The sequence below is a fragment of the Lepisosteus platostomus genome, chromosome 17 (genome assembly GCF_059453375.1).
Source record: "Lepisosteus platostomus isolate fLepPlt1 chromosome 17, fLepPlt1.hap1, whole genome shotgun sequence".
NCBI classification, from domain to species: domain Eukaryota; kingdom Metazoa; phylum Chordata; class Actinopteri; order Semionotiformes; family Lepisosteidae; genus Lepisosteus; species Lepisosteus platostomus.
Window position 1 is genome coordinate 7,309,136 of NC_142627.1, and position 19,384 is coordinate 7,328,519.

At 35.6% G+C, this 19,384-nt stretch overlaps 1 long non-coding RNA gene across 1 annotated transcript in view; it reads left to right on the forward strand.

Annotated features, from left to right (window-relative positions):
• Positions 1-567: 567 nt before the first annotated feature.
• The window catches only part of LOC148646031 (uncharacterized), a 41,058-nt gene continuing 22,241 nt past the window's right edge, over positions 568-19,384 (forward strand). Inside the window, exons 1-2 of the long non-coding RNA XR_015927909.1 lie at positions 568-648; positions 3,666-3,745. This is a non-coding gene — a long non-coding RNA (uncharacterized LOC148646031). The remainder of the gene's footprint in view (positions 649-3,665; positions 3,746-19,384) is intronic.

The following is a 19,384-nucleotide window of genomic DNA, read 5'->3' on the forward strand; positions in this document are numbered from 1 at the left end:
TTTAACTCTTCTTTAACTTTTACTTTTCTTGTCGCGTGAATAAGGTAATTGGTCCGAAGTGACTTAATTTTTCATCAATGTTATTTTTCATTTTTGTTTTTCTAGTAACGCTAAAGTTGACAGTACCCGGTAAGAGTACTGACGTGGAATAATTAGATTCATAGCAACAAAGTGCAGTACAATTCGTGTTTGTGAATACCGGATTGATTACCTTTCCATATTAAAAAAATATATCATTTTTATTATTTTCGCTGTTGATGTGATTCGGGATGCAGTACTGCATAACACAATAAAGTTGAACATTTTTGTGCGAGGCTTACCAAAGGTAATGAAAGAATTGACTTGTAACTGTACTTATTAATTTCTAAGAAAGCAGTTTCATTTGAAAAAATCAGAGAAGCGAGTATTTCTTTTTCCTACCCAACAAGTGGGTGGTCGAGCGACAGTGTTTTGGCACAAACGTTTTCAGCTATCCAGAACTTCATTTTAAACGAACTAGCGCAGAATAAGTGTGTTTCCGGACTCCGAATTAGTTTTTTTTTCTCACAGATAAAAAGTGTTAACATATTTTATATGTTTGGGACTCTCTCCCAGTCTCCCGGAAATAGAGCGCCCGTGTGCCTTCTGACGCCCGCAGGCGTTGTGCAGGTGAAATGTCTCTATATACTGTACTGCCTCATTTTCTCCGTGCTGTAGGTGCATACAGGTCTCATACATGTGAGTGCACACTTGCCAAGCAATAAAAATGAGAGGGTGTTTAACAGATAATTGAGAGGAAAAATATTAAAAATGAACCAGAATACATCCATACATGGATGTCTTAAGGAAGATGCCGATCGTATAGGACAAATTCACAGTAAAAACACTTTCCTGGAATAAAGCTGGGCCTTAGTGTGAAAGGAAAAAAATGCATAATTTAAATTTAAGAAAAATCTTTATTTGAAGCCGTGAAGACCATGCCTATATTTGTTTGTGATCAGTTTCACACGTGTGATATTTGTCGGACCCTATTTTCAGACCGGCCCAGGAAGAAACCACAGCGACTTTCAATTAGCTGCTCTTTGTTTTTGTAGTGAGACCTATTAAAGTTAATTAAATATTTAATACGACAATAACACAAACATGTCTAACCGTATATACTTTTGAAAACATACATTTCAATTGTGCGGGTGCTCTGAAGAATCGTCTGTTCATTCTAGTGCAAAAGGAGCTTTATTATTTTAATTTCAAAGAGCTAAAAGGATGCCGTTTCGGGAATGAGAGTGGTGAGGGTTGCTGTGGGAGATTTATCTCTGAGCCCATTCTGAATTATTATTGTCAGCGATATTTAAAAATCGGTCTTTGTTATTTTGAGGTGGTTTGTGTTTTGGTTTTGTATTTTTCTGTGTCACTGAACTAAATAGCTGTCGTGAACTGCGGGCTCAGACATACCATTTGTTTAGTTCGGATATTTTTGGCTTTGTACTCTAATTCCGTTTTAGCCTGGGGGGGGCTGCTGTCGGTTAATTTGTCTTAGTTTTTTATGTGCAGTACCCAGCTCTTTAATCTGTTGCTTATGAGTTCAGATACTAATAAGGCATTTAGGGGAAATCTCACAGTTTTGTGTCTGGAACTGAGGATGCTCGTTTGTCATCTTGCCTACGCCAGGGGGGAGAGGATCTGAAAACGCCGTCAACACCTGTATGAAGGCCTCAAGTTTAAAGAAAGCACGTCACTGTTTGCAGGCTTTATTCTATAGAAAACTGGAGTCAACCTATATGTTTCATAGTGTCTTCATTTACAGACTCCACTGTAAATTGACTTATTAAAATAAAAATACTTAATTTATATTTCATACTTTCTTATTCTAAATATAACAACACTGTGGTCAATATCATGTTCATTTCTTGTAATGGTTATGATCGTAGATTCAGTATGACGAAGGATACCACAGTCTTTAGTGTTTCCACATAATTAAACATCATCAACAAAGTTGTTTTTAATTTGCTTCTTTGACTACAACTAAACTATTAAACAGCCATGGTTGTGTGAGAGTGATGGAAATTGTTAACACTCTGTAAAGATGTAATATTTTCCACTGAATACACATAAATATGATTGATGCCAACAGACGTGTTCAGACAAACACCTCTAGAATAGTTATATTTTATAAACTGATACTTTACAAAATGTCTTAAGTGCTACATAATACAATTAAAGTTAAGCCATTAAACAAAAAAAAATCATAAAACAAAATAAATGGTCACTTTTTTAACACTGACCTATAATTTCATTTTGGAAAATAATAGGGCTTTCTTTTGTGGAATTGTGGAATCGTAGTGCAGTGTGAAGAACATGGCTCAAGGTGAACCTTGACACACACTGTATAAAAACAAGGCAAAGCAAAATCCATGTACAGTGCAGATATGGCATACATGCATAAAATATATTATAAGCTTACTGTGGTAAACATTCAGAATAGTTTTCTTATTTCAAGACTAAATGAAAAGATTGTCTGTATTAGCCACTATTTAAAAAAAAACTGCTTCCTTTCCTGCTGCCAGGCTAACAATCTGAGTTTTTAAGCAAACGAGTGACCACTCAGTTTTTTAGTTATTTCGCTGGGTTAGTGCAGGTCCTGCCTCACTTATAACTTATAATGAGTTCATAAAGAAAATTTTCAACACCAAGTGCACACAGCAGTTTTTCAAAGCAAACACAAAACAGACTGCTGACAGAAGAATGAGATTTTGGCACAGAAGCTTGTGGACAACTGTCCTGAGATGGTACTGGGACTGGAAATGGGTCCTACTACAGTATGTGTTTAGGTAGATATTAGCAAATGGAAACTCATCTGAGACAAGCAGACCATCAAAAGCGTTCACAGAATGTATTAACAATGAACAGCGTGCTTTGACAATAATACGTGCAGCATGGGACATGGATGTCTCAATTGAAACCATATGAGAAAACTAAATTAATATATAAAACTCTGCAGAAATCTCAAGTTGGCAATTACATGATTGGCCAGAATTAGTGATGTTCAGTGCAAGTCTCTCTAAGAATGCAACAGAAAAGCAAGAGAAAAACCGTGTAACCTCTTTAGGCTGAATTTTCTGAAATAATCAGATTAATTTATGCAATATGATGAAAGGAGAAAAGGTTTTTATTAAAGTAAACTGGATGAAACGTATTTGCTAAAACAAAAGCAGACTGCTGTGGTTTTTGTGTCGTTTAAATTTCCAGGTACAGTATGCTCATTAAATAGAACTTTTGCCTTTTTATTTTTAGACAATTTTCAAATAATTACTAGTCAGAGGTAAATGATTTTAACTAAATCATTGGTTAGGTATTTATAGAGAATGCAGGCATCTGGTTCTGTTAAACTTTTTCAAAATACATATACTGTACTGTACAGTATTTTTCTACTATCTCGGATACACAACCAATTCAGCTCTGCAGTTCATATTCAATGAATGGTTACAGTACCTCATCTAAAGTATATGATGTGAAACAACAAGGCAAAATCTGCCCAAGACAGTTTTCTTATTAATATTGTTGCTGTTTTCGAATAGGAACTAATGGAGATCCATACCCTAATTAACTACACCCAGCAAAGACTCTCTTCAAGTGTTCCTTATTTTTCTATCTATACTGTATATATATATTTATTTTTTGTTCTCCAGGCTTCAAGGCAACAAGAAGTAAGGCTCCGTGTACAGATCTGCTGTTAGTGCTGTGCAGAAGTATACATGCAATGGCTCCTGTAAGTATACATAAACAACGTATACACACCCTCATGACCAAATTACACGTCCACTTCAGGAAACGGCATGGACTGACTGGCTAAATGACATTTTTAATCCTTTCTGTCCTCACTGATGGCTTACTGCTCTATGCCTCCACCTCACACAGAGAACAAAGCGAAATGCTGTATAAATATACATTTTGTGAAGGTGTACTCACCTAAATCATTCAGCTATAAAGGAGTCGGAAATAATGCCCATTTCCTTTTTGCATTGAAGAATAATAAGCTTACAGGTCTGCTTGTAGTGCATAAGCCTACAGCAGTTTGACAAAAATAGGAAATAATCATTATATGAAATAATAATTACAGCTTAATTGACAGCTCAAGCAGAGATTTGCTAGATGCACCTCAGTCTGACCCTGTTACAAATGGTTTAAAGCAACAGACTGGCTTTAAAATGAGAGACACATTAATCTCCCATCTTTCTTTTGGTCTGATATTACAGTACCTCTTAGTACTCTTTTCTAAGTGCTGCTTTTGTGACAAGAGGTCTTTTTGTTGTCTTTAAGATCCTCCTTGAGAGCTGCAGGCACAAATTATTTGCAATGCAGGTGTATATTATTTTCTAATGAATTAGTAGTCTTTTGATGCTTAAACTTAATCTTAGCATATTAGATGTAAAATGAAATCAGGAAATTTTAATTATTTTTGTTTTCATTTACTGGTACAGTGCACGGATTTCGTATTTACTTCTGTATTTCTATGTACTGTATGTAGCTTAGCTTAAGGACTTGCATGAGTCCACTCTAGCTCTTAAGCTGAGATCTGCTGATTCAGGTCTTCGTATTCTACTTAATACCACACTCCACGCAATGGGCGATAGAGCTTTTTCTTTATGAATTGTGGAACTTAATGTCCAAATCCATTGCGAAATCTGTGATTGTGGACATTTTAAAAACTCACCCGAAGACCTAATTTGCAGTAAAGTACTTTTTTATGTGTAATTTAGTCTTCCTTAACTTAATTTTATTACATTTGCTATGGATTTTATTACTTTTGATTAAGTGTTTTATGCCTGTAGTAGTATATAGTACTTTGAGTCTTTCAAAAAACGAATTCTAAATACTATGTATTGCAATGAAGTGTTAGTTGCGTATATACACTCTGTATATCACTGTATGTATATAAATACAACTTGATTGTGTGCATCACAATTTATTGTACATCACCCCATCACAGTGATGTGATCACATCTACCCTTATTTACTGTAGGTGCTAATAGTGGTTAAGCATAGATTGTTGAGTGTAAAGCTACAACATCACTATCTGTCCACACTCAGTCAGTTTGCCGTTTATGGAAAAGTTATGAATTTCACCTTTATCTAACATTCAGCAGCAAAAAAAAAATGTGTTCTTGTAGTTTAAAAACCTGGCACAGCTACGATTATGAAGCCTTCATCAAGAGATCTAGATGTTCATCTAATGGAAGTGGTCTGTTGGTATAAAGACATTACTATCTACATGTTCAGTGAGACATGTACTTTCTTCTACATCTGATGGCAGCGCATTTTAGTATCAGTGTTTGTACGGTTACAGACCGTTTCATCTGAGTACAAATTCAGGTTAGCTTTTGTGTACAGATGTATAATAATTGTGTACAGATTCCATAGTCTGGATCAGTAACATTCTTTTGTGCCCTATTATTCAAAGAACTGGAAATATATATTTCAACCCCAGCATGGAACTCTGAATTCTTTGAGCTTCACCTACAAATCCAGACGTGTAAACAAAAAATAGATTTAAATGTATTTATCCCCTAAAATTCAAAATACTTTACTGTTTGTTTAACAAGACTCTTGCGCCAGTAGATTTACATGGCTATTTCACTCAAATATAGCCCTGAATAAAAATATATGTAAAATATATGTTCCGCACTTTGCAATACCAAAGAAAAATAATAAAAAATCACCATACAAAATAAGCTTTGCAAAATGGTTTAGTGTTTTTAATCTTGTTTCTCTGATTTTACACTTGAGTAGTTGTAGTAAATATTCAGCTGACAGGTAACCGTCAGGATATATGGTTGGATGTATATTATATGCATACAAAACAATCAGACATTCCATTAAAAAAAGAATGCATTGATTTACTTGTAAAAGTGAACTGGTGAAAAACATTGAAAGATCCCTAATAAAAACTATATCTGTGTTCATTTTAATGACTTAAAATACGAACCTGGATAAACTCCATCTTTTTGTGCCTTTTTAATGCCATAATTGCATGTGACAACCTACTCCTTTTCATGAAACCATAAACATGAGAGAACCAATCAGCTGGCAGTGTAGAGGTAATACTGTAGCTGCTGGGTCAACATCTTAAATGTTTCATTGGTTGAGTGGGTAGCTATACCCTGCGCATTACTGGCTATAGAAATCTCCTCTGTCTCCTGCTCACATTGCTGACTGTGGGTCAGTGGCATGGACTGTAGCTCTCTTTTGTTGTTATTTTATTCTTATAAATATGTAAATACTTGTGATTCTTCTGCTGAAAGGTGATTAATTCACCGGTGTTTTGGTTTCCCTTGGTCTGGATATCCATTAAAATGGATATACTGTATGTGTACCATAAAGAAAATGTTAAGAGCTTACATTAAAAATGGGATTTTAGCTCAAGCCCTCCCACATGTTCAGTGACAGGTGCTGTGTTTTTTTTTTAATTCTGAATTATTTAGTAAGGCATTCACTGGCCTGTTTTCAGTGGAATCAAAATGTACTATAAATTTAATCAACTAAATTACTATGCACCTTGCATTTTGAATTATTATGCAGAATAAAATAAAGGTACAGCACATGAGTGAAATAAGTTACCTGATATCGGCAGTAATGGTATCTAGATCAAATAGTCTTTATTTGCCCCTATGGGCAAACAGTGCATCACATTTAAAAATTCATAATGTATCCACCACAAGGTGTCCTTCGTAATGCAATATTGTAAAGCACGCATCACCGGCATAAAACCTCTTGATCGCAGATAAAAAATGTAATCGAACTGGCTGAGTGAGCATGATCGGGATATTTTTATGAAGAGCTTTAATTTTTAATAGAAATGAGATCAGGTTGATCTGTTAAGTCTCCAGCTCTGAGACATCCCAAGGTGATTTAACCCACAGCATGAAGACCTGTCCGTTTTTTTGTGACGGATGTCCGAAGAGACTTCCAGGAGCCCCGATTTAAGGTGACATCCTGCAATGGGAAGGAAAACAAAAAGGAGGGGGGGGGGGGACCACGGACAGCTCTGGAATTGGGGAACCGGAGCATGGGACCAGAGCGGCTGTGGTGTAAACATCCGGCTGGGAGTCACGTGCTGTCCTGCGCCAGGCGGACTCTCGCTGGCCTGCCCTGCTTCTCCGGCAAAGCTCTCCCGTGCCTGTGGAGAGCTGCTGTTGAAGCACTTTCACTTGTATCACACCTCTTGTGATTTGAACTCTAATTAGGACATTAGAAGCATCTTCTTCTCCACCCCTGAAACTGCCAGCGGGTCGGCAGCTTCATTCCTCATGCAATTCCGGATGTGTTCTTTTTCTGAGAGACATTTATCAGCGTAATATCTATTTTAGACCTTTCCCTTCTGTACCTTCCTACTGCAGCTGTGGGCACAAAACGTGTAGCGTGCTGCTGTGTAAAAACAAGGAGTTCATGGGAATTTTTTTACTTTCTGAAAAAAGGAAAACGGGCACACATGAACTTCATTATTATTGTTCCCCAGACAGATTGACGTGTGGTAAATACAGCATGACAAGATCAGGAATACCCAAGCCGGGTTATTTGCGTCACGGCAGCTGGGCAGCCCTAATGCAGGTCATAGCCTCCTAAGGAAAACTGTTATTCTTTGATCAGAGCAATTTCCCTCACATGAACTGTTGGTTTAGCTGTAGATGAAGGGCTCCCCTCTGCACTCTGACTCAGAATCTACTGGCGCAAGAGGATTACTGTCAGGACGACAGTTGTTTGCTTAACCTCCTCACCCCTCCCCTGTTGGGGGTCAGTGCGGGCTGGCCACACCCCCTCGTTAGGTTGATTACTTCACAAGCCATCAAACATGCCTGAGGGATACAGCCACATTGTTTGCATTTGCCCGAGGAGCCTCTCCTTAAAGTCCGGCTTTTCACCTATGTGCATTTTGTTTTTCTTAAAGTGTCCACTCAGTCCCTCTTTCTTACTCAGTCATCCATTTCTTAGGCTTGGGATCAACTCTGGTTGCCCCCAGCAACAGTACATTTGTTTTTTTACAGCAGCCTGTTTGCTTTTGAATACAGTCCCAGCTGTGATTTACTTGCAGAGACCGATGCACGAGAATAACGCTTTCGTTTAGCTGGACAATCTTTCAGTGTATCACCCCACTTGTACTCATGAGCCAAAATGACACCTTTCAGCTTTGCTGCGTTCCTGTAACAGGGGAAGAAAGGGATAAAAAGCCAAGAGGGTGTATTTGCTGCATCACACAAGCTGATCCTTATAGGCTGTGGTAATTATGTGGTTTCAAGATGTGTTTTGAACGTTGTGGAGGTTGAATTATTTTTGGCTCAAAATGTTTGTATGGTTAGCGCCATTTTGTGTGTGACGTGTGCCCAAGCATCCTGACGCTGCTCCGCGATGCCGGAGAGTTATTTCCGTCGATCCGTCAGAGTAACCCCAAGCCACAGGACGATGCTCACAGATGGCCAAGGAGTCTCCGTCAGAAGCTACTGTTTAATTAAATGAAACATGTCCGATCAAACAGACTGTGGTGAAACATAAAAAAGTAGCAAAAATACCCAAAACCCTGTGCATGCTAAAATGAGCAAAATGTGTCAAAGCAACAGACCATGTAAAACTGTATAATATAACACAGAGAGGGTTGGTTTGTAGAGGCACCTGACAGAGAACCATGCCAGTGAACCTATGAGTGACCACAGATTGAATTGTTATAGTTCTGTTTTCAGCCAGAGGAGCTGAACGACCACAATTCTGACGAAAATGTAGTGTCCCGTAATTCCCTATGACAATAAAAAATGACAATCTCAGATCTATTTTAGATGGAGTTTCAACAAATAATAAATGTCTTCTGTGACACATTTAAAATCAGAATCTATTATCCACCTACAGCGGGAATATTCCTTTGGCCTCACTGAGACAATAAAAAAGTGTATAATACATTCAGTGGATTTAACAGATGCGTACAATCAGTGTAATATAAATAGCAAATACCATACAATATATATTTAGGTGTAAAGCATATGATTCAAGTGTGAGATACATGCATATACTGTACTGTATATGCTATCAATGCAATGCAAATAAGAAAACAGAATATACAAGATTTCATTTTAATTTAGTATTGGAATGTGTTGTCTTTTCAGAAAAGAGTTAAGAGGCATTTGCATAGCTTGAAGCTCTGTGAAAATGTGTATCAGAGGTCAGGAAGGTTTGAAGTCTGTACATCTGTACCCCAGTGAGCCAGGCTATTCATTGGTATATGAAACTGCAAAGCCCAACATGCACCCAGCCTACTTCTAAGTTTCAATTTCACTAAATCATGCAAGCTGTACATTCAAGACAAAGGTATTTTGACATTTTGTCAATAACAGATGTATCATTTATAAAAAAAAAAGGTTCAGTGTTATTTTATAATTTAACCGCACATGTTAAAGCTAGTATGTGAGCAGACAGCACTGTTTTTTGGGAAAATGTGTGTACACACTGCATTGTACTTTCAATACTCAGTATCTTAAGATCACGACCAGCACCTGCTAATGGCCTGTTACTTACCACTGGGGTTATTTTTCTGAATGGTGTAGCCATGCAGACAGTGGCCAAACACCTTCTCAGTGCTCTGCCTGTTGTTATAGAGCTTTTGAAAGGGTGAGTTTTCATGTTGTTTTACTTGTCTAAATGTTGGTGTTGCAGTTCCAAAGTTCCTGAGTGCTGTGGCTCAGTTCAAGTGCAGTAATGATGGTGTCTTGCCCAACTCTGTGAACTAAAACACAAAAGATTAGTAGCCAGGTCCAAAGAATCCAGATCTACTGTTAGCTGAAACTGATGAATTGTCAAACATTGGTCCTCATATCTGATTTAGGATTAGTTTGAGATCAATGTCTTATTAATATTAAATATTATATAGAAACAACACACGTTAAATTAAACTCTGTTCATATTTTCTATTGCAACGTATTTCAGATAACGAATTAAATGAAAACTTGGCAAAAATTTGTTTTCAGTTGATTTTTACTGAGATGCTGTTTGAGCCTGTAATGCTCTGATAGTCTAGTGGAGATAGGTGTGGATTTTTACATTTCCTTAGATACAGTATGAGCCACATACTGTACTGTACTGTATGCCTTTTCCTCAGGAAAAGAACAGTCTCTGTAATCAATGGGTGTTTTTATGTTAGTTGCAAAAAGAAACAGGTTGTTTTTAATCATCAGAGAGATATACGCTATAGAACAGTTGTTGCCAAAAAGGAAAACAGATTCTTTATTTCCTTTACAAGATGATTTACTGCTATTGAGGAAGAGAACACTTGAAACCTCTACTTTGAAGCTGTTGATATCCAAAAGACTTCTCATGAAAAGCTGTTGAATGAATGCTCAAACCATTATGTAGATATAATAAAATGTATATACAGTAAGAATATATCACATCCGGGGCTGCAGTATACATGATGCAGATAAATATACACTGGAAATCTTAAATAATTACCAGCACATTACTAGATGCTCCAGGTAGAAATGTAGAGATCAATAGCATGTTTACTCTTAGCTTAAGGGAAAAGAAGGTACTGTACTAAATCCACAGTTTGCTGACTGGCTGCTTACCTGTACAGTGCTTGTCATAAAATGAGGCGCAGGGCTTAGCATTCTGGCTGTAAATCTATCTACATTGCATTAACATCCCATCTGTACGCTAATGTTTAAGCCATTTTCTTTCCTCTCCCTGGACCACCAAGTGAAGGATGACTTTGAATGTGTGTGATCCTTATGAATGAAGAAAAGATAAAGCAGGGGTGTCCTTTGTTACAAGGCCGACAGACCAACAATTAGAAAACCTGCTTAAAGCTTTTAATATAGTTCAACATTACAGAAACCCCTTTGTTTTTCCCCAACAGCTCCAGTAAACCAAAAACTAAATTCCCCACAAATAATTTAATTCTTCAGCCTCATCCAAGATGAAGCAGGTGTGCCATAAAACAGATCCAAACAACTGTTTTCATATGTCCTGTTGTGTTTTTCCCCTTTGAAGTTTTAAAATGCGACCTACTATATGAATCAAGGCATCTTAAACCGAAAAAGGCATGTTTTTGCACTTTTATTCAGATAAATGCTAAAAAGGTATAAATATAAACAGGAATAAAGATATATTTGTAGCAATGCTACAGATATAGCCGCTTAAACAATCTCAACGTCTTTATCAGATCATTGTGCCAGTGATTTTCCTCTCAGGTGTATTTTGCTAGAAGAAATAGTTGTGTAAAATGAGTCAAATAAATTATTTCGTGTTCATTTCTAGTATTTCTTCCATCCCTAAATTGATTCACAGGACAATGAGGATATAAAGTTTTATGGGGAAAGTAAAATAGTTTTTGTGGAGTCAGCAGGAAGTATGATTCCTTTAAAATCATCTTTAAAGCTCCTGTGCTCTAAGAAAAAACAAAGCAGGTCAAGAAATGCAGCTCAAGACTTTTCTGTAATTGCAGCATTCCCTCATAATCTTTGATCACTGTTGAAATCTTGGTGTGGTGATGCAGGAGATATACTCAGGGAACAGCACTGACGGAACTGTGTTCAACGTGTGTCAGGTACAGATCTCTGTCTCAAACACAGTCAGTAAAGAGGCGCAGTGTAAAGGGCAGAAGAGACAGGAAAGACAGAGAGACAAGACCTGAATGTGTGATTATTTGAGTCTCTCTGCACAAATTAGCATCTAATGAAAAAAATACACTTTAAAACAAACAGGAAAAGACATCCATTGTTATATAACCACAAGAATATGTAAATATGCTGTATTTTTTTCACTGTGGCACAGTGACCTATTTTACATCTTGCTTGGAAAATGCTTTTGTTTAGAATATTTGATTAGATTTTTCTGCAAACAAATTCATATACGCCTTGCTAGCGTTTGTTCATCTCACACCATATTGAATCATCGCACATAGTGATTCATTGTGTAATGTGAACTACATTCAGATCCATCACCACTAAACAAAGGTTATTTATATTGTCAAGTGAAAGTTTAATGGTTCACAGAGGTTGGAGGTCACTCCTGACAAACTAGCTGGGCTGGCTTTGAAGTAAAGTAAAATCTTTTTCCTGAAGGTTTAGGAGATGAAAAGCAAAAACAGATCTCCTTGTGCGTAGTGTTCACAGAGCTGTGGTGATCTCATTGTCTAAGTGTTTCCTGCTGTCTTTTGCTATCTGTTTTAACTAAATGGCAAATGTCCTCTCCCTCTCTGTCTTAGATCAATACAATATCTAAGACTCATATCCAGCAAAACTAAACTCCTTAGTACAAATTAGAGAAAGCTGACAGCTAGACTGAATTATCATTCCTTCACACACAGACGAGATTCCTAAACAGTTCCAATAAAATGTCATTGGAATGTCTAAAAGTTAAAAAAATAATTATTCTGCTTTTGTTTACAAGGATTTTGGGGAGACAAGTCATTCTGAAGTCAGAGCAAGCAGAATGAAGTCCACTCCTGACCAATACGTCGTGTTGGCAATATCAAAGGATATCATCTGACTTATTTTGTAAAATCTATACTGTGTGTTATATAGCGAATGACATTTGATGTCTTTTTTTGTTCAAAATATGCCATTCCCAGTTAATGTCACATTGCAGGCACTATCATTCAGTTTTCCTTTACATTTGATCTGTGAGTTGACAAATTCATAGTTCTGTCATATTCACTCAGCAGTAGGCAGGTTGTGACAGATCAGACCTCAGTACACCAGTTTTTTTCACAACAACCTTTTGGCACATTGAAAATCTAGCCATTGACATGTAAGCTACAGTTTAAAGTTTGAAGACTGAAAATCTGAGTTCAGTGTACATGAGTGATCATCTCTGCTTTGCCCCAGTTTGTTCAATGAAATCAGTAAAACTAGCTTCCTTAAGATTTTGCTAAGTTTTTCTTTTTATGTGAACAGTTTTAACTCTTTCAAGAGCTTGTGGATTTTTTGACAAGGCTGTTCTGTCTGTCTTTGGTTGCAGTAATATTTTAGGGCAGAATGGTGTGTCAGAGAGATATTCTTGGTCATTGTTTAGTTTCCTGTTTAATTTGGATTTGAAAATTCTTAATGTAAGTTGACATGTTTATCTAGAGTTGTTTCTATTATGTTTTTGTCCACAGTAATATGAAAATTAAAACACCCATCTGTTTATGCTATTTGCTTAAATTATTTAAAACCAGATACTTTTAACTCTCACAACGAACTCTCTGCCTGCTACGATCAAGTAGAACATTTTTTATTACAAGTATAAAACATTCACACAAATACAATTTATTCTGGGGGCAGAGATCCATTTTCTTTTATGAGCCAACTTAAAAGCTTTAAAAACATATTTAAACAAATAATGTGGTGCAGATTTTTTAAATTTTAAATCATTGTTGTTGTTGTTGTTGTTGTCTAAAGTATTACTTCCTAAATTAAACTCTCAGTAATATGGATTGTGAAAGGGAACTTATGCTATCTGTTGAGAAGTTAAGCAATATTTTTTAATTAAAAAGCTTAGTATTAATGTATTAATCGCACATTACAGACAGTTATTTAAGCTTAGCAGAAAATTACGTTTTGGAACGTTTTTCTACTTGTTTATGGAATAATAACAAATGTTAAACATCAAATACGCAAATTTGAAAGTATGAAAAATTATTAAAATAATACTGAAATTGATAATAATACAACTAGAGATCTTTAAAGGTAAGGTCTGTTTCTAAGGCCCTTAAGAACGTCAAGACACTGTTTTGGGGGGCTCTTCAATCTTTAAACATGCTCCCAATGCTCCCAATCCAACCAATCGGACCGATTGATTGTTTGCATGAAATGTTTTCAGAGCATTAAATCATACAATTGCAGAGTGTAAGTACATTAATTGAAAGATCTATGTATGGCACTCATTTTTAACACATGCTGTATACTGCAGGTATCTGGGCTGAAATGTTTGCTATATGTGTGGCTGAGCTAAAGCAGGATGCATTGTGTAACACAGTAGTCAATCTTCACAGTAGTCATTGTTTGCCTGATTCGGGAACAGCTCTGACTTGGCTTCGAAAATTGAAAAATGAAGAATGGCTTACTTAAACACAGTATTCTTAGGTGTTCCATTTTGAAAACAAGCATTAGATACGGGGGAACAAAGCAACATTTTCAGGCAGGATGCTCCTTTTAACTTTGAATCTTGATATGTTTTACAAACTGCTTTTTTTCCCACTTTAGTCTCAACATTGTGGGATCAGACTGAAAATGTTAAGCTTTACTTCATAAGTCAGACACACAGGCGATACAATTCCAGTTTAGCAAAAGGCCTAACTGAAGGAAGAGTTATTGTTCACACAGTTATTTCCTTTCCACGCACACTAGTGAGAAAAACATCAGAGTCTTGGGACTGTGGATGCTGGAAGTTTCTTGGGTGTTCCTTCGAAAAGACACAGTTAAAAACAGTAAGTGCAGGTAATGTATTGCCTCTCACTCACCTGTAGTTTTATCTGTGTCTTTAACACTGGCTCGGTAAAAAATTCAAGAGTTGATGGAGATATTCACCAAGGCAATGTGCATTCTTGGATATCTCATTCCTATTAGCTGTTTCAAAATAGAGTAAACGCATTCAGCAGGGCACTGTGCTCCTGTAGATACAAAAACTAATCCAATCACAACAGAACATGGAAATACTGTATATTACTGATTTCATTTACAGACGCTTTGCCTAGGCAAAATAGCTTCAAAGCAAGGCTTTAATAAGTAGCTAAATACAGGTTCTTTAAATACAAAACTATATGTTAAAACCAACAATATTGTGATCTATTTTTGAAACCTTTTTAATTTAAAAATGCAGGTCTATTGGTAGATTACCAGACAACTATTTTAGTTCCATATTTTGAGCAAATGTTTGTAACATTATTAGATTTCAAAAACAGTTTTCTATTTACATAATTTAGTTCAAATCGGTTTTCAGTTTCACTGCATATTACCATTTTTGTAAAATTTGAATAGTCTTAAACACTAGATTGTATGTTCATTTAGAAATGTAATACTGATTATTGAATTTATACATTGAAAACTAGCAATAATAGTAAAAATACAAGTTCATAAAATTCTCTCACATAGCAGTTTAATATTGATAAGATTTGCAGAATCATTTGTTTGCAAAGGGCCTGTAAATTTATCCATGTAAATTATATACCAAAAAATCTAGGTCTGTATTGATCAGAAATTATGTTTAAGAGTATTGCAAAACATACATTAATTTAAAATACTTAATGAGGTAACAGCAGTTACTAAATATATATATTAGCATTATTTTTTAATGAATTTTTTACATTTCTGCTTTTCATTTTCCTTAGCCACCAGCATATAGGTCTTTGCATTTATTAAATATTAAGCCCACTTTCAGGGTATTAGCTCTAATGTACAGATATGTGAATATGACATCATGTACACATGAAGTGTTCAATATTATTGCATTACAGTTATGATTTTCCTGCGAGTGCATGCATGGATGTGAATGTATAATATATAAAGGTATAGCACATGTATATATTTTTTCTATATATGTTATAAAAGATGCCTTCAGTCATGTTTTTGAAAAGATCTCAACTAATTAGTTTTCAACAGCATTATAATGGCATTGTGGCAGAGAAAGAAATTAAATACACTCTGCAGAAAAGACAGTTATTTTCTATTACATTTTATATTTTTTAAATCACTTATGCATTGCAACAATTTCCTATAATATAGTATAGAATATATATTTTAAATAATTGTACATACACATACAAGTCTGTAGTTAACTAAAATGGTACATTTTGATTGTTTCATTTTTGTTTTTCTTAAAAGATCATAATATTCATTAATTTCCATTTTCTTTCTATCTGTACTTCAGTATTCCTTAGCAGTGTGCTTAAAACAGGATATAGCCTAATATATTAGATGCTATGAAAAGTATCTAATTTAATCGGGATGAAAATGGCATTATTTTAAATTTATATTGCATATCTTTTCAAAACCAATGAATGACATGTGACAGTTTGCCATTCATTAGTAATTTATTTACAAGATAAAATGTGACTACAAAAATGTAGATGATTATATATGTTTATTTTGGCTAAATGTTCAGGGGTAAGTAATGAAACAATATGTAGTTTTTGTCATAGTTGTTTTAACAGAAAATACCCATAAAATATTTGAGGACTGAATTTTTCATAATTTATAACTACTAAGCTTCAAAAATAGTTATCTCACTCATGAGATCTTATTCACTGGATAGATTTTTATTTTAGAGCCTTACAACATTTTGTTGCTTTTGTTTTTTTAAAACACATTTTACCATAAAACTCGGCAGTACAGACAAAACCGTTTTTGTTGGGGGTGTCATCAGGGTCTAAGTCATGTTCGTATGTTTACATTGCAATAGAAATTCACCAAAATACACCAAGATAACATAGATAAAGGTGACCTGCAAAACATGGAACAAAACCGTTTACCCTATTCCAGCATTTGGTGAGGTGTTTTCTAGCTTCATTGTTTGGAATGGGTTTTCAGCATCTATCCCATAAAAAAAATTCTGTTATTTCCTATTCTTTGAAGAAAGAATTCAAATGCGTAGGCTTCCTTTTATATATATGATGTATCAGTAGTGTTCAAGTCAGGTTATCTCTCCCACATTTTGTGAGCTGTTTAATTTTTAAAGTTCTGTTGTTGACGTCTCTGTCTGCTTCCGTGTCGTGTTTAAACCCTGACCGTTTTCCGATGATCTCCAGACCACTCCGTGTCCTTCCTGTCAGTGTCTTTGTAACCCGTGGCATAATAGTTTCAATGCAGAAGTTTCCCATCTCTGATTAGTTAAATCAGGTCAACATCATAATACAACTGCCACCATGTTACACAAAAGGTACAATTAACTTTTCTCTGTAGGCCTCTTCTTTTCAGTTGCAAGTGAACTTTGACCTCTGCTGTAGACACAATTCAATTTTTGACTCGTCAGTTCATAAGATGTTGCCAGTGCATGTCCCAGGGTTGCCTTTTGGCTTAGTTTTTTTATAATTTCGCATCACTTTTTTCTATATAAGGCCTCTCTATGCCAGATGATTGCAAAATGCTCATTACACCACTGGTCATTAGTCCAGTCGCGCCATTAGTCATGAATGATTTTACAGACATTACAGAAAGTTTTTTTTTCTCCTTTTACAGGATATACTGTATATTGGCCTCCCAATCATGAAGGCGGTCCTGGCATTGTTAACCATCCAGGAACACCTTAAGTTTCTCCCAAATCTCCCTCCTCATTCCAACTTTACAATGTGGAGTGTGAGATGTGCAACATACGTCAAAGCTGAAAATCATGTTCTTCACATATTCTTTTTAAGTTGTACAGTGTGACAGGGTTTTATATTTGGGGTGGCATGGACCACCTACGGGAGTGGCGTTTTAAAATGATATTACTTGCCTTCTAAAACAGGATATACTACTAAAAGACGTACAGTACTAGTATTATTCTGTGCAGTATTTCTACTGGTGACCCCCGTTTTACACCGCGGGCGAGGCCGAATCTCCCACGTCTTTCACTGAACGCTCTGCATGGGAGTGATCTACAGGGATCTTGTCAGCACTGGCCAGTCACGATATAGGTCACACGTGGTGTACACAGCCGTGCAGTGCAATAATGGGACACTGTGTCCTGTAGACACCGATGAAGTGGATGGAGTTCTGTATTATACCCAGATAATTGCATTAATGTATTTAATCATACTACAACATTTTGTGAATTGGAAGTTTTTTTGGCGGTTTAAAACATTGAAGGTATATCTCATTTTACTGCATTGCTATTTTTATATTTACCATAGAAATGTCATTTTGACTTTTGTTGTAATCATAACAGAAAATACATATTACTTGGAATGTTTCTTCTGGTACGGAAATGTATTCTGTAAGATCAATTATCACTTCAAAAATGGCAAAACTATGTCCCTGTTCCTGTTTCTTTCTTACATTGCGGTTGCTGCATGGTGTTTTCACTTTATTCTTCTAAACACAAGACTGCATTTTTACCATTGCAAACTGACATTAGATTTCTTTAAATAAATTACTATACATATTTCTTAATATGATTAAATACATCATTATCAATTACCTTATAGGGAATGTTTTTGCGTTTTTGTGTATGACTGATTGTGTCACATTTGGCCTTATAATACAGACAAAGGTGAATCCTGAACATTGTTTGTGTTCTCAAACCAAGGAAATATATCCAAGGAGTCTCAACTGGACACTCTTTTAAAAATATGTTGTTCACATTATTGTGTATTAGTTGTGCTTACATAAAATAACCCTATCTACTGGTGTTTGATCAAAGAAAAAGCATGTCTTTTTGAAAGCAAAAAAATATTTTTACTGGATTGTGGATGAGTTAAATCTTTATAAAAGCATTCCAAAACAAAAAGAATACATAAATATTTAATTTGCATGGAAGCCATTGGCACTTGTACAATATGTATAAATGTAGGGCACAATTAATTATCTACACACTACAGGAAAAGATGTAAACAGATTTGGAATGTATTTAAGCTGAAGTATTTTAGGTCAAGTTACCCACAGTGTTATTGCTGTAAGACAAACAGCCCGTCATTCCTTCTCAATGGCACCTGTTTTGACAGACGTAAAGGAGGTTATTGCATTTTCCCCCAGAACAACTTATCATGACATATTGTTGCAACTTAATAACCAAAAATATTTGTATTTTGATCAGTTAGGTAATATTGAAATCCACCTTTCTTCCAGTGAAAGACAAAATTTCCATCGTGTGGAAAAACATTTCTATACATACAATTTCTGTAAATAAGATGGTTTTATTTTTTTTGGTTTTAATTGTTTTAACTTTATCTGAGTTAAAGTACCAGAAACACTGGTACGATATAAGAAACATAAGGAAGAGCATTGCTGCCACCGAGGAAAATAAATTAATGTGGTATGTAATAATTACGCTAAAATGTTCTCATAATAATGAGATAATGTAATATCTCATAACAAAGAGATATTTTCTGGTAATTATGAGATACCAGATATTAAAAAAAACACGAAAGTATTTTTTTTCCTTGATGGTAGCAATGCATTTCCTTAGGGATATAATCAAACTCCCAATTTTAAATTGCTTGCTTGCCTTGCTTCAAGACTACGTTGTGAGCAGGAACTAATATTTTAAAAACCTGTGAGACTGCATCTTCCATGCATACTCTTTCAAGTAGAACTTATTTGGACAATATCTAGTCCTATTTCTTTTCCTAATAGTTATCTCTAATTTTATTAGGGTGGCATTCGAGGATGGTATGCATGGTAAATGACATCAGTACAGTTACAACGCAACTTTACAGGCAAGACGCCTGTCAAGGTCAGATGCTGACAATACA